The sequence below is a fragment of the Cornus florida genome, unplaced genomic scaffold (genome assembly GCF_030987335.1).
Source record: "Cornus florida cultivar Cherokee Brave unplaced genomic scaffold, ASM3098733v1 CherokeeBrave_3.0.0_Hap2_Chr09, whole genome shotgun sequence".
Classification (NCBI taxonomy): Eukaryota; Viridiplantae; Streptophyta; class Magnoliopsida; order Cornales; family Cornaceae; genus Cornus; species Cornus florida.
In genome coordinates, this window is record NW_026775579.1 from 9,033,849 (window position 1) to 9,039,831 (window position 5,983).

Genomic DNA, 5,983 nt, shown 5'->3' on the forward strand with positions numbered 1-5,983 from the left:
CCAAAGCGGTTAAGACTTTCTCCTCAAATGCGAGACTCCTTGAATTCCTTTGAGAATATGAAGATTGATTTGGAAAGTGAGAGTTTGAAAATTGGTTTCCATGTGGTGCTCGGTAAAATGATCTATAACCTTGGGAACCTTGGCTTTGCATTGGGGGCGAAACACACTTGCCTTGAAAACCACTTTGGGGAGGGTTTGAGCGTTCCCCTTAGCTTTTCCAAGAGAAGTTTGGATGGTTCCTCCACCCAGCATTATAATGAGTGCCATAGGGATTATTCCCTTGGTTGACAAAGTGACATTCACTTATTCATGGTGTTCACATTGCACATATCCATGGGGACAATTGGAAGTAGAATGTAAAACACTAGAACAAGTCATGCAAGATTCATTTGAAGTATGATGAGTATGACTAGGGGAGGAAGACACTTGATTCACCGAATTTTGGTTCATCAAAAATTGATCAAACCTTTGGGATAAAGACTTCACTTCGGTGGCTATATCATTGGAATGGTCAGCTTGATACAAGCCGACATTCTTCTTTTCTCCTAGGTCTCTACCATTTTTGGAGGATAAAGATCGATGCATTGAATTCTCACTCATGCTCTCATATAGACGACATACATCATCCTCATGCCTATCAAGATATGAACCATTCATAGAAGCATCTACCATTCCTTTATAATTATCTAAAAAAATTTCAAAGAAAAATTGAACCAATTGCCATTTAGGAATGTCATGGTGTGGACACTTCCTAACCAAATTGTTCAATCGCTCCCATGCCTCATAAAAGAATTCCCCATCCCCTTATGAGAATTCTCAAATTGAAGTTCTCATTGAATTGGTCTTTGATACCGGATAGTACTTTTTCAAGAACTCTTGTTGCATCTTTACCCAAGAAGTTATCGAAAAAGGCCTCAAATTGTTAAACCAGTATCTTGCTTTATCTTTAAGGGTGAAAAGGAAAATTTTAAGCCTCAAAACTTCTTCTGGCATGTCCGTGTATCACGGTGGAACACACTTCAAGAAACTTATCCAAATGCTTGTAAGGTTTTTCACTCGATAGCCGATGATAATTGGGAAGCATTTGAATTATTTATGGTTTAATCTCGTAATGGTGTGCTCTAAATGGAGGTAATTGAATGCATATTGGTGCATTATACTCATTTAGCACATAATGATCTCTTAAAGTAAAAGGAGGATTCACAACCGGTGGCTCGACACGAGCACCATAATTTACTTGAACAACAGGAGGTGAGGGTCGAACAAAAAATGGCTGAAGCATACCTAATGGAATTTGGCCTTATTGTTATGGAATGAAAGGTCTTGGCATACCTAATGGTACTTGAATGTTGTTATGATGCACATTATGGTGAAGAATACCTTGTTGGTTGATGTGACCAAGGTCCTCTACATGGTCCTTATTATATTCCTCCATTGACAAAATGGAGTCACTAGAATTACCCCTTCCCCTAGGATTACGAACAATGGATTCTAGATTCAAATTAAGTGCGACAAGAGTAGGATTTAACGACCTACGACCATGCATGCACAATCAAAGCAAACAACAACTCAACAACAAGCACGTAGCAAGCACTTCTCCTCCACAACAAATCAATCAACAAACCTCCACATACATTGATCCCATACTCCCATGCTTTAAACAATATGCAAGAAAAGTAAATTGCCTCCACGTAAGCTCACAATCTATCTAAGAAAATAAAAATTTGCCACCACGCAGGCCGACGATTTAGCTAGAGAGAGAGTCAGAAAAACTCACAAAGGGTCCTTAAGCAACTTCAAATTATTTGTTAATTTTTTTTTCTTTGCCTTGCTTGCTTTGCAAATTTTTATATTTTTAGCTTTTTATACTTTTGCTTAGCTTAGCTTAGCTTTCTTGGTTTACTTTAGAATCCTTTTGCTTCACTTCCCTTGGCTCAATACACCTAGCCAATCAAGAATAAACACAATAAGTAACCAAAATAAAATAAAATAAAGATAAGATCAAAAGAATACTAATTCCTAATTGATTCCCAAAATACGACGTTGCCATTCCTCAGCAACGGCGCCAAAACTTGGTGTGCCTAACCGAGCCGAGTGATTAAATGTCGCCAAGTTTGAATTTATAGAATGTCACTACCACTACTAAATATTAATGTAGCTAGAGTAGGTAGGGATTGTCCCAAGGGAAAGGAAGCATATTTTTGTTTGGAAATCAATGTCGGATTAGTAGGTCGAATGATCAAAAGATGGTTTGTTTGTTGAATTAGACTACAATTTAAACTAAATAAGTGCAATGTAAAACAACTAAAACAAATGAGGTGTAGAGAATATAAAAGGGGAGTCTTGGGTCATAGAGTTCACCACTAAGCATTACCTTCCTAGACATTCAATAGTTGATGGATTAGGGGAATTGTGTGTTGTAAATGGAAGTGTGGGCCATTAATTGAATTATCAAACATGGATGGTCAAGTAAGCATACATTATCTAGTCAATCTAGTGAGTAGGACAACATATCAAATTAAGCCATTAATCCTTCCATAAGTCCATAATTAATGCACACTCATTAAATTAGAGAAATATACTACTTGCATTTATAAGCATGGAACATCAAATAACAAGTATAGATTGTCCACCTATCTAAGAAAATAAAGCAAGTACACTACAACTAAGCTAGTGACATGGAAATCAAACTAATTAAACTAAGGAGGTAGCACAATCCATCAAGAAATAAGTATGAATCATCAAACAAACCACAAGAGTAATCTATTTAAGCACTATGCCTTGACCATCACTAGATTCATAATATCAACACACATATACATGCATCAATGACACAAAATCTAGAGATACATACATGAATATTCATTCTAGTATACATAGACATATGGATAAAATTAAATAATCAATTGGAAGTATTAAACCATACAAATCATTGTAGAAATAAGATTTTTATATATATAAGATGTCAAGACAAGAATTACAACACAAATCCCCATTAATTACAAAATATCAAAGTCAATGAAGCATGCTTAGGGCTATCTCTAGCCCTAAGAGAATGGTTTAGTCACTCATTGATGTTGTCATCCAACCCTCAAGGGCTATCTCCATGGTAGAAATCATCATCCTCCTCTTATGCTCTTGGTAAAAACCCTAGATGAGTGGAAGAACTTTCCCAAAATGTGTATTTCTCTCTTTAATCTCTAGCCTCTTTCCAAAACCTAATCAACCTCCCTATTATATATCTACTCAAAATAACCAAAATCCTTATATAGGTAGCTCAAATGTCACACCCAATGGTCAGACCTTGTGCACTAGGACCTCCAAATGATTGCACAATGAGCACACCTTTTATTTGGCAAGAACTCTATTTTTTTTACGCACTTAAGCCAGTTCGATCGATCACAAGGTTACTTGGATCGGCGCACTTTTTGGATAAGGACAAGGCTAAGATATTTTTGGGATATTTTGGGAAAAGGACAAAAGTGGTAGGTGAGGATAAGATCAAAAGGGTTCAATCAATCAAATGAAATGTTGGATCGATCGAAAGGGAAATTTTCCTAAAGATAAGGACAAAAGGCTCGATCCATCATGGCATGGTTGGAACGATCACAGTGTGATCGATCGGAGCTTGATTCGATCGATCGAAGAAGGCTTCTTCTCACCACTTTACTTCTACTTTGCTCCTTTCTTCCACTAAGCTTGAGATTGCTTCTTTAAATGCTCTAATTCAGCTGAATTGACTTATGTTGGGGATAAGTGCCTGAAAAGGGACATAACATGAAATTAGACTAAAATGGGAAAATAAGATAGAATAAAGTCCTAGAACGTTCAAGCTTAAGGGGTTTAAATGCACACTTTTCAGCACTTATCACATGCCTTAGAAACATGTTTAGGATATATGACTATGTGGTAGTTGTATGAGGATATAGATAATATGTTTTCATTTACAGTATCTGTTTAGCATGCTAGTACCATTAGTGGTGTATAGCGTGTTGTCACTTATTTGACCCCTATGTGATAGGTGGCTTGCTTAATTTACCTTTTGTGTACTGTGTGCTTAGTACTAAGGTCTTATTTTATTTATGCAATTTAATTTTTGCAAGTATGTGCTATGTGAGTAGCTTGTGGTACTGTTTCATTTTCCTGCACTTATGTTGGGGTTTTATGACCTTGGTTGTCGGGATTGTCATGAGTGAGCTATTGTTGGGAAAATATGCCCTGCAAGCCAATTATTTGTTATTTATTTGATATTTTATTAATAAATATGATATTCATGCATTGGCTTTACATATATTTGTATGAGATGCATTATAGTCCTCAAGTTGCATTATAGGTGACTTAAGTATATAAATGAGATTTACACGCAAGTGATTTGGGCTCACCGATTTCTTGCACCTTGGCATTGTTCGCAGTCAGTGATAAAAGTTGGGCACTTTTATCTATAAGACTGTAACACACTTGACATCTATAAGATAGGATGGTTTGTCTCGACCATTGGAGTAGTTGACTCTAAGGTAGTGTGTTAGTGTGCATGGAGTACATTGAACTAGATCACCGTAAGATCACACCATACAAATTACTGTTATTATTTTGGTGTGATTATTATCTACTAGATACATTAAGCTCTAAATCCTGAGAGATTTAGTGGACTCAAGTTTCAGTATTGGTCACTTTGACTTACCAACATGTGAGATCTTTTAAGGTCAATACCATGGTATCTTGGGTGGCTAATGTTGGAGCTTTGGGAATACAAATGCTCAACGTGGAATCCATACTCTATAAGAGTTAGAAAATCCCCTTGGTGCAATTTAATAAGTTTGATCACTGGAACCTGACCAGGACACTTTAGTAAAATGTTTACTAAATTATTTTTCTATTATTTATTGACAAAAATATTTATTTTGAAAAATTCTTTTATAAAAGAAATTCAATGATCATAAGGATTAAATTAGTTACTCAAGGAATATAAAAAATAAGCATGACTTAGGTGGGATAGTATTTATTTTCCTTGGGGCTACTTATGGATATTCGGTAGTGGAGGGACTTATATGTAGTTATTTAGTATGACAAAGCCTTGTTGTAATTTCTGAATCCTAGAGTGCAATTACAATATTATTGTGGTGCTTATTGTAATTAATTAGATAGGATAGAGTTATACTCTATCTCTATCTAATTGGAGTTAAGATAAGAATCCCTTTTGATCCTCATCTCTAGCCCTATCTATATACACGATATATCTCTCAGGTTGAAATTCGGTAATTCACACACAATCTTACAGAATACATAATAACGAGAGTGAGAGATATAGGGTTTCCATAGACCTGTGTATTCCAGGGACATAGAGGTGAAGGTTTACAGGTGTTCAAGGCCAAAGAAGGACCAATCTAATTCATTGTTATTCTCGGAGTGTTAACGATTAATCAATCGTCCAAAGGTATAAAATCTTTTACAAATACTCCAACTATTGATTTGGTGAAATATTATGTGGTTACGCTCCTAAAATTTTATAATCGCTTCAGTTGTGCCTTCAATTGGTATCAAAGCAACCAACATGCTTTTCATCAAATCACAGTGATGATTTGAATACCTGATTATTATCTATGCATGTATAGATTTATATTTATGAATTTTATTTGTTTGTTTCATGAATATATAATTTATTTATTATTTTATTTATTTGATATGTTAATCTATGAGATGGAAATCAGATCATAAAAATAAAATAATAAAATACTTGTTTGCAACGGCTTGCATAGGCAGCCGCTTGTGACCTGCTTTCACACCCTATGTGATGGGTAACGTAAAGGAAGAAGTATGATTGCACAGTGATAGAAAAGGCAATTTTTTTTTATTACTTTTAGTATTACGCCCATGTGATGGGCTGTTAATTACAAAGGGTTTTTAATATATATATATATATATATATATAAGTATTCATAGGAGACTATATTAGTAGTCAACTGCACCAAGTTAATCAATAGAT

The 5,983-nt window shown here is 35.2% G+C and overlaps 1 pseudogene; it reads left to right on the top strand.

Annotated features, from left to right (window-relative positions):
- Positions 1-730: 730 nt before the first annotated feature.
- Positions 731-829, top strand: LOC132275563 (small nucleolar RNA R71; annotated as a pseudogene).
- The last annotated feature ends 5,154 nt before the right edge of the window (positions 830-5,983 follow it).